Genomic DNA, 10,060 nt, shown 5'->3' with positions numbered 1-10,060 from the left:
GTTGAATAAGTTGAGCCCGGTAAGTCACCTAGCGGCCCGGCTGAAGTATTATATATTTTCTAGTTTGGTGATAGAGCTCTGGACTGATCTATGTGTTCTGTTGTTTTGAAGTTTGTTCAATTAAATACCCTTAAAACCCTGCAGAACTGACTCCGCCCCTGACTGCTACGCTGCCACTAAATTTCTGTCTCCATACTGTCCTGTTGCACTATGTACCATTTTTCTTTCAACATCAAATTTGCACAAAATGTGGCCTAATGGCGACATTAATAGTACATTCTCTCATCATTCTCAACACTTTTATGGTGTATAAGAATCTTGTCACAGTTTTAAAGGAATGTAAGATGCGTGGCATCTAGTGGTGAGCAAATTCCTGTAATCCATGAAATTGTCAGCCAGGAAGTGTAACGAGCGACACAGTCTATATAGCGATGATGTCAGTGTGGATGAGTGGGTTCAAATCAGTGGAGGCTGGTGACTCAAAACATTTGGGAGGACAAGAGGAAAACCGTCCCATTGGTCAAGTTGTTTTGTATCGTTATTGCTCTTATTTTGCACTTGCGTCTCTATTTAATGTGTGCATTTAGTTGTGCTCTCATTTTCCTAATTTCTTGTCAGACAGGGGGACTAACATGGGTTTGATTTTGTATTTTAATTCTGTAATATCTTTTAATCTGAAAAGCACCCTGAACAAGCTCTATTTAATAGAATTATTATTACTACACAAGTTGGCTACTTTTTTCATGTTCCATGGACAATGAAGCAGTAAAACAATGGCTTATAAAACTCCATCACGATCATGTGTGTGTAATGTGTCACGAGAAGGCTGTCAGTAAACTGTTGACTGTGCAGCAGTACGTCGCCCATACCGGGATCCAGTCCTGGTTGAGCGGAGTGCAGCAGCAAGTCATTCATGGACTTCATGGATGTGTAAATAAAATATATTCATTCACTGTTAAATAATATGCACTATACTTGTAAAGCTTATATTGCGGAGTTGTGAGGTCACTGTAAGTAGGTCAAAAACGCCGAATGGGGCATTCCGTCACCCGTTCGTACGATAGGAACAGATACAGTGGCCCTGAAAGTAACGCTTGCTTAAACCACCAGATTAGGGCAGAAACTGCCATCTTAGAGTAAGAAAAGAGCTCTTTTTATCTATTCACACAGAGACTTCGAAATAGTTTAGAACTGCACTCCTTTCCATTTTCTTCACCTTAAGTGTTAACAATATGCTGTAGATCAACATTTCACACACACTGACGTTCCAGAGAAGGCAGGTTTCGGACGTGAGCCAGTGTGGATGACGCTGTCCAGAGCTCCATCAGGCCATTTGAATGCTAGAAACAAATCCGCCTCTGCTTTGATTTTGACCAATGGCTCCACAAGGAGAACCAGATGGACACGCCTGCTTACTCTATAAGCGCTCTTTGGTTTCACTTTTGGCACTCTTTCCTTTTGCTAGAGTCCGTGCACGTTTAACTGCTGGACATAATACTTCTGTCACAAATAAATGTTATTGCTTGAATTGAGCTAAACGCCTCGATCTCAGTCTGTTAACTCGATCTTCATTCTTAACAGATGTCAATATTGCATTCTGGTTGTTGATTGGCCCCAAGCTGCTTTGGAGCTTCACATTAAGTGTTTTAACTAGGGGTGTAACGGTTCACAAAATCCACGGTTGGGTTGGGTACGATACAGTGGAGCCACGGTTCGGTATGTTTCGGTACAGTAGAAAACTATGAATGCCAGAGAAATGTACTTGATTTAAAAATATATTTATTCATTACAACTAACATCATGAAGTTATTCTTTGACTTTGAACAATGATGGAACTATACCTGAGTGACCCATCTTCTGGGGTGTCTTCTTAGCAACACATAAGCATAAAAAACAAAAACTGCTCCTTAATGTTATGTAGTATTGTTACTTACATCTTGCAAAAGAGATTTTTAATCTCAATGGGACTACCTGGTTAAATAAAGGTTTTTAAAAAAAAAATAACAATCTTTTTTTTTTTTTCTCAAACTTATTTGGTTCGTCATGCGTACCGAACCGTGAGCCTCGTACCGAACGGTTCAATACGAATATGCGTACCGTTACACCCCTCGTTTTAACCAATCACAGATTATCATGAGAAAATTGGATGACATTAAATTTATAGAAGAGGTCCCGCGCTAAGGGAGGACAGAGGAGCTCCTCGTTGTTGACATCGTTGTATATGCTAGCAGCTGTTAGCAGTATAATTCTGCATTTTATAATGCTGCTCCTGCCTACATGCGGAGGAAGCAAGCTGTTATCGGAGCAGACATTTGAAGAGTGATGTACACAAAATGGAGAACTTTCCTTTTCTTATCAATGATTATTTTGTTTTGAACAACTATTGTGCTATTGTTAAGTTCACATAGAAACTGTAAATGAACAAAAGCTTAAATGCTCTCCAGTACGACAGGGACTGGGCTACGAGTGTTCCAACGGGCAATGAAACCGAGAGAGAGAGAGAGAGAGAGAGAGAGAGAGAGAGAGAGAGAGAGAGAGAGAATAAGACCTGCAGGTCTTAAAAAAACTCCCACTAAATGTGTCTGTTTGAGTATAGAGGAAGACTATAGAGGAAGATCTTAAGTATCAAGCCTGACCTATTATTTTTAAAGAGTACAATAATACTTGTATTTTCTGTAACCAAGCAACCAATCTACTTCCTGTTTACACCGGCACCCGCATGCCCAGTGTACGTCAATATTCATGTGATATTCGTTTTCAGGCGTGTGTGTGGCTGGAAATCATTTGAAAATGATACCGCAATGCCCGTGTTGACTGAGATCGTTTTATTTTAAAACCCTATTTGAAAACAGAAACATACTTGTGTAAATGTAGCCTGAAGCTAACCAAGTTGTTCCTCGTGGAGACAGAAGTTTATTTTGAAGGACTGTATGCACATAATGAGCATAAATGTACTTGTATTGTTGGATATTCGTGGGAGAGCGCACAAAAAAGAATCACTTTTCGTAAGATATAATACGAACCGTTGTTTGACAAATGTTAACGTTTAAAGCCCCTCATGTCAGGTCAACAGGATTTCTGAATAAATCTCAGTTGCTCAAGCACAGAGCTTTAACAGAACATTCAGCTGCAGAGGTGGGAAGCAGCAGCCCACACAGTGTGGTAGACTCCTCAAAAGCCTTTTCATCATGCTGCAGCCATAAATCATCTCAAAGAGTGAACAGACAGAATGTTTATTTGGCAAACTTGAGACATCAAAGAACTGCAAGCATGACACCCGAAAATTGGTGGTGGGCGAGCGTTCTCTTGTTGGTTTTCATTTCTTTGCCTTCCCTCCAGCTTAATGTGTCGTCTTTGGCTGGTTTTATTATGAGTGGGTGACATGCAGACATGAGTAATATTGGATTGTAAAAGCCTTTATTTTCTTAATATTAAATCCCGATTTCTGGGTCAATAAAGCCAATCAATTTTGTCACGAGTCCACCCCCTCGTGAGGCGATGAGTTGCTTGTGAAACTGCATAATCAAAGCTGAAACCCTGTACGTTGAGCTCAGACTGGGGTACAAGATTACAGAGGCTAATATGCACAGTTTATCTTTCCATAAACGTAATGTTCTTGCTCTTTTACGCCCTGGTGTGACTGATTCTACCTGTTACTTTCACTCTGTTTTCACTCCTTTCTTTTCTGTGCCCTCATGCTGTTATAATCCTCCTGTCTTTTACTTCCCAGCATGATCTAAATCAGTGGTTCCAAACCCAGGGGTCAGATTAATCTCAGGGGTTACAGGATTGTTCAAGGAATATTAAAGTAGAAAAATAAGTCTTCTCCTCAACATTATGTTTATTTTTCTGACTTTTCTCTCATTTTTGCATTTTTCTTGTGAAATAGTGAAAACTGTGCTTTCACTTTGAACTTGAGGCCTCATGAGAGATCACAGTCAAATGATTCTCGTTGAATGATTGCATTTTAAAGTTGAATTATTTTCTGTTCTCTGTCATGATATATTGCCGTGTGGTATAAACAAATCTGTCTACATCAATTTAGTAAGATTCTTCAACTGCCCTGTGACAGATGATGAACAATTACAGCCTTTGTATGATGGGATTTCAGTTAATTCAGTTAAAGGAAAGCTGATTTTGACACATTAAAACATACTCAAACATCCTTGGGATCATGTAAATATGTCTTCTTATGGCAACTGGATACGCAATGTCACAAGGTCACACGAGAATCCTTGATGCCACAAGCCTGTCATGCCAGCCATACAGTACATGGACTTGGTAAATGGTAAATGTACTTGAACTTAGCACTTTGTAGTCCGACCACTGAAAGTGCTGTAATGTCACCATTCAGTCATTCACACGCATTTAAAAACTAATGGCAGGGGCTACCATGCAAGGTGCCACCTGCCCATCAGGACCGACTAACATTCACCTCCATTCAAACACCGCAGGCACAGCGGGTCGTCCTTCAATCCTCTGATTACTGTACCCCCAATAATAAGCGTTAACTGTCCCGAGAGTTAACAATGCACATGCTCAAACTTTGCAAATAGATACAATCAGTTCACTGTTCGCCATAACATGAGCACGTTCACTCACTGGCGATAGGCTGACCTGAAACGCAACATTTAAATCTAGCAGTGGTTTAAGAGCCTGGGAGAGGAAGAGAAAGACAAACTTCTTCAACTAAAGTCTCCTTGCTGGCTAAATAGCATGCCGGCATCTTCACCCTGCCAGGCTTCTCTACATCCTCCTGTGTTAATATGCATGTGGCGCATTCCACTGGTTGAGACCTGAGAAGCATCAGCGTTTCTGAACCTCTGAAGCTCACATTGCTTGGCACTAATGTTTAGTTGAGTTACAAAAAAGGAGAAACGAAATGGTGAAAAGTGAAAGGTTAGGGGACCAAAGTGACATCCGAAATCTGTCCCTCAGAGACCATAATGCACTATTGTGCAAGTGTAAAGCGCAAAATATCAATATGCCCATCTCAAAGTGAGAGTATACGCTGCTTAAGACCTCATCAATTGGTTGGTGAGGAGCTTTGATTCCATACCCTGTTACCAACTGCACAGATGACAAATACAACCTACGTTAATGAGGCATTATCGTAGGTTATCGTATGTTATCGTAGGTTATCGTATGTTATCGTATGTTATCGTATGTTATCGTATGTTATCGTAGGTTATCGTATGTTATCGTAGGTTATCGTATGTTATCGTAGGTTAACTGTTGAAAACCACCACGTGTGTATATGGACAGTAGTGATTTGGTATGTACCTTAGCCCTGTGTATGTGGCATATGCAGGTATTGGTGACGACTTCTTGGGTTTCTTATCAACTCAAACTCTGGTCAACAGCACAAACTCCCTCTCTTTGCTTCTGGTGGTGCTCTAGTCACAAAGGGTTGGTTTTGGAAAAAGTTGGATGTCTACTTGGCCAAAGCTGGGGCAATGAAACCATTCAAAATATATAATGAGAAAACAGTTAGTATCTCATTCTCTAAATTCCTGTAAAATGAGCCTAAAATGCCTATCCTACGTATACCTAAAGTCAATGTGAAGCTGTTCTTGAGCCATTTGGAGTACATATGCTCATACATATAGATAGATAGATAGATAGATAGATAGATAGATAGATAGATAGACTTTATTTCAGACTCGGGGTCCATACAGGCAGATACATAAAAAGACAGACACATACAATAAAAGTACATAGGCCTAGCAATGCCTTACAAAGAGACAGCTGTACCAATGTCGCCACAGCTGGGACTAGTAGCATGTGGTGCTAAACCTTATGTTGGTTAAAACAAGTATGATCCCATTTACAGTCATTCAGTCTACAGATGAATTTGTACATGAGATTTCTTAAAACTGTTTGGAAAGTGTTGACTCGTGCAGCCACACACATTTCACTGGCACTACTCCATCTCGGTCTCTTTAAAAGTATTCTCATGGTGTCATTGTACGCGACTTGAAGTCTCTGTAGACTCTTTTTTTGTAGTTTGACCACAAGTGTGCAGAGTGGAGTACAATATGCTCTGAACAGAGACATCTTCACTCCATCTGTACACAGACCAAACTTGCGTTTATACATATACATATACGAGATATATTTTAAACAGTAACACCTTAAAGTGTTTCACTCCAACAGTCAGAATCACTGTCAGTAATACTGCCTGGCTTTGAGTAAGAAGCTCGAAACACACTGAAGTAAAAAGTTTTTGGTTTCTGCCTGAATATTTGTTTTTGCCGTTTCTGTCCCATATGAGTACTGCTTGCCAATCTCTTAGTTTTGAAAAATGTCTTTCACTGACTTATCGATGGCATCATTGAAGGGGATGTTCTGTTTTGGGCACTAACAGAGCCATCTTAGTCCCAGCATAGTGCGTCAGGTCTTCTTTTACCAAGCAAGCCTATGATGCCTTCGCCCTCTTGTGTTTGTCAGCCAAAATCAGCATGGAACGACTCCCAGCTGTATTTGGTTGTCATTGGCCTTTACACCTTGTTGCTTCCCGGGCGCTTCACAGCAGCCCACTGCTCCTAAATGCTTAGGCTGGGCTAAATGCAGATGTCAATTTTCACACATGTACCTGTGTATGTGACGATTTCAATAAAAAGTTGAAAAAGAATGTTTCCGTTAGACCCTCTCAAACTTACATCCCTTAAACTCTATAATCCTAGTACTACAGTACTACAGTACTCTGACATCATAACCAAAAACAAGAACAATACACGCGCCTTATTTGCTACCGTCGATAGGCTAACAAACCCTCCAGTGTCGGTAGCTGCTGAGCTCCAATCCACCTGGGCATGCAATCAATTTGCCTCCTTTTTTTCTGACAAAATTCAGAAAATTAGACAAGCAGTCAGTGCCTCCACACCAACCACAGGATATGTGTTGTCCCGATCTCTGAAAAACATGCATTCAAATAACATGACACAATTTCATGCAATCGACCGTAGGCGCCTCGAAGACATTATACTACATCTGAAGTCATCCTCCTGCTGCTTGGATATTCTACCAACACACTTTTCAAAAATATTTCAAACTGCATGACCACTGATCTCTTACAAATTGTAAACACATCCCTTCTCTCAGGTGTCTTCCCACAAGCCATAAAAACTGCAGTTATTAAACCGCTCCTAAAGAAGGCTAGTTTAGACTCCGCAACGATGAAAAATTATAGGCCAATATCAAACCTCCCATTTTTAAGTAAAATAATTGCTGACCAACTTCTTGGCCGTAAATAACTGCTTTGATGTTTTCCAGTCAGGCTTTCGACAGCACCACAGTACTGAAACTGCTCTTGTTAAGGTTTTCAACGACATCCACTTAAACATAGACAATGGCAGAAGTTCAGTCTTAGTGTTACTAGATCTCAGTGCTGCATTCGACACGGTCGACCATGCCATACTCCTAGAAAGACGAAACATCTGGGTGGGACTCTCTGGCACAGCACTTAACTGGTTTGAATCCTACTTGAAGGACCGAGAATACTTTGTGTCTGTAGCTGATTACACATCAGAGCTGACTAAAATGACATGTGGTGTTCCCCAAGGTTCAATACTGGGGCCTCTTCTGTTCAACATCTACATCCTTCCACTACCTCAGATTATGGAAAACAACAAAGTGTGTTATCATAATTATGCAGACGACACACAAATCTACATAACTATGTCACCAGGGGACTATAATCCCATACAAGGGCTGGGTAACTGCATTGAACAAATCAATAACTGGATGTGCCAGAATTTTCTTCAATTAAACAAAGATAAAACAGAAGTAATTGTTTTTGGTACCAAGGACGAACAATTGAAAATCACCGCTCAGCTTCAGTCACTGATGTTAAAACCCACAAACCAAGCCAGAAATCTAGGTGTGGTTATGGATTCAGACCTCAACCTGAACAGCCACATCAAGACAATTACAAAATCAGCCTACTATCACCTGAAGAATATATCAAGGATTAGAGGACTTATTTCTCAACAGGATTTGGAAAAACTTGTCCATGCATTTATCTTCAGCAGACTGGACTACTGTAACGGTGTGTTTACAGGTCTCTGTAAAAAGTCTGTCAGAACGCTGCAGCTCGAGTCCTCACTAAGACCAGGAGGGTGGATCACATCACTCCAGTTCTGATGTCTTTGCACTGGCTTCCTGTCCAACAAAGAATTGACTTTAAAATCCTGCTGTTGGTTTACAAAGCACTGAATGGTTTAGGGCCAAAATACATCTCTGATCTGCTGCTACCTTATGAACCATCCCGACCCCTCAGGTCGTCTGGGACCGGTCTACTTTCTGTTCCCAGAGTCAGAACTAAACATGGAGAAGCAGCGTTCAGTTTTTCTGCTCCACATATCTGGAACAAAGTCCCAGAAAGCTGCAGGTCTGCTGAGACCCTCAGCTCATTTAAATCAAGATTGAATACTTTTCTGTTTGCTGCTGCCTTTAATTGAACCACATTCAATTCATATATTAATCAATTTCCTGCATTTCTGCATTTCACTGCTGTATTTTATTTCTTACACTGTTCTTAATTGCTGTTAAATCTCCTTTTATTTTGCCTTATGTTTTGATGCTTTTAATGGTTTTAAAAGGACTGCACAATATATCGCCATTTCCTCCGGGACCGAGTTTGTGCAAGGCGTACACTATAAAACGAAAGTTACGAATGTAACTACGGTTCTATGAATCCTGGATGACCGCCAGAGGCAGTGCTTAACACTGGATATCGTCCGTCGCGCGCATGCGCAGGTCGAATATTTATATCAACAAAGTCACGTGTGACCTCGGATGACCCCCGTCGTCTATAAGTTCCGGTGTCATCCTGAGCTCAGTCCTATGGAATCTTCTCGCGAGTTCACGGGATTCCGAGTGACCAAGAACTCTGGCGGTCATCCAGGATTCATAGAACCGTAGTTACATTCGTAACTTTCGTTCTATTTCATCCTTACTGACCGCCAGAGGCAGTGCTTAACACTGGATGACTTATACCAAAAGAGTCACGAGGAAGCACAGTAACTACCCCCTATAGCTCCGGCAGAGAAAATTGGCCAAGAACCCTCCCCAGTGGGTGAGGGTTGGCAACGTTAACTCTGTAGTGGTTGGTGAATGTGCTCGGTGATGCCCATGAGGCCGCCGCCCATATATCCCCCACAGGCACACCACTCATATCAGGGGGGGGAAAGGACAGCAGTAACACACTGTGGACACCCATGGGGAGATGGGAGACTCCGAATGGAAGCACCCAGGACTGAAAGTTGTGGTGATGCACCATGGGAACAGGCGTCGATAGACGTGAACCACTCTCCCTTGGAAATCCGCTGATGGGAGAAAGAACCCCGACAGCCGGCCTGGAGACATCTCCTGGCACCCCTGCCGGGGGGGACGGGGACGTAAGTAGGGTTGTATAGGTAGCGGTCCGGCCTCTCAGCAGGACGCCGAGGCCTGTTGCGGCTACTAGGGTAAGCTGGAGGCTGAGAAAACGGCCTTGTGGGCCAAAAATGGGACCCCTAGGTCTGGGGTGCAGGCATGTCCCTGCAAAGACCAGAGAACTGCTGCCTGGTCTGGCTAGCTCTAACAGTCCGCTGAAGCGCCTGTACAGCAGCTGACTCGAACAGCTCACCAGGTTCCACTGGGACAGTATGGAGGGTCCTCCTACATGTCTCAGATAGGGGTGACTGCGCCAGCCAAACCTGGCGGCGAGTCTGAACCAGGGTGGACATCATACATCCACGTTCCCTCGATATGTGCGCAAACGCCTGCAATGAAGCATCACTGAGCAGAAGCGTCGAAGTAGCCCGCTGCAGAGAATCTGCGAGGGAAAGCATGAGGTGGGAGAGGGAGTTGTCGATACGGTGCACAGCAGGATCAACTTTGTTGATATAAATATTCGACCTGCGCATGCGCGCGACGGAAGATATCCAGTGTTAAGCACTGCCTCTGGCGGTCAGTAAGGATGAAATAGAACGCAGATCGGCAGAGATCTTTTCCAGACGTGGTTTGTGTGCGAGTAATTGCAGAATTGCGGCAGTGTATGGTTGATTGCGTGCAG

This window comes from Melanostigma gelatinosum (assembly GCF_949748355.1).
Source record: "Melanostigma gelatinosum genome assembly, chromosome: 8".
NCBI classification, from domain to species: domain Eukaryota; kingdom Metazoa; phylum Chordata; class Actinopteri; order Perciformes; family Zoarcidae; genus Melanostigma; species Melanostigma gelatinosum.
The sequence above is the reverse complement of the archived record's forward strand: the minus strand, read 5'-3'. Positions refer to the sequence as shown.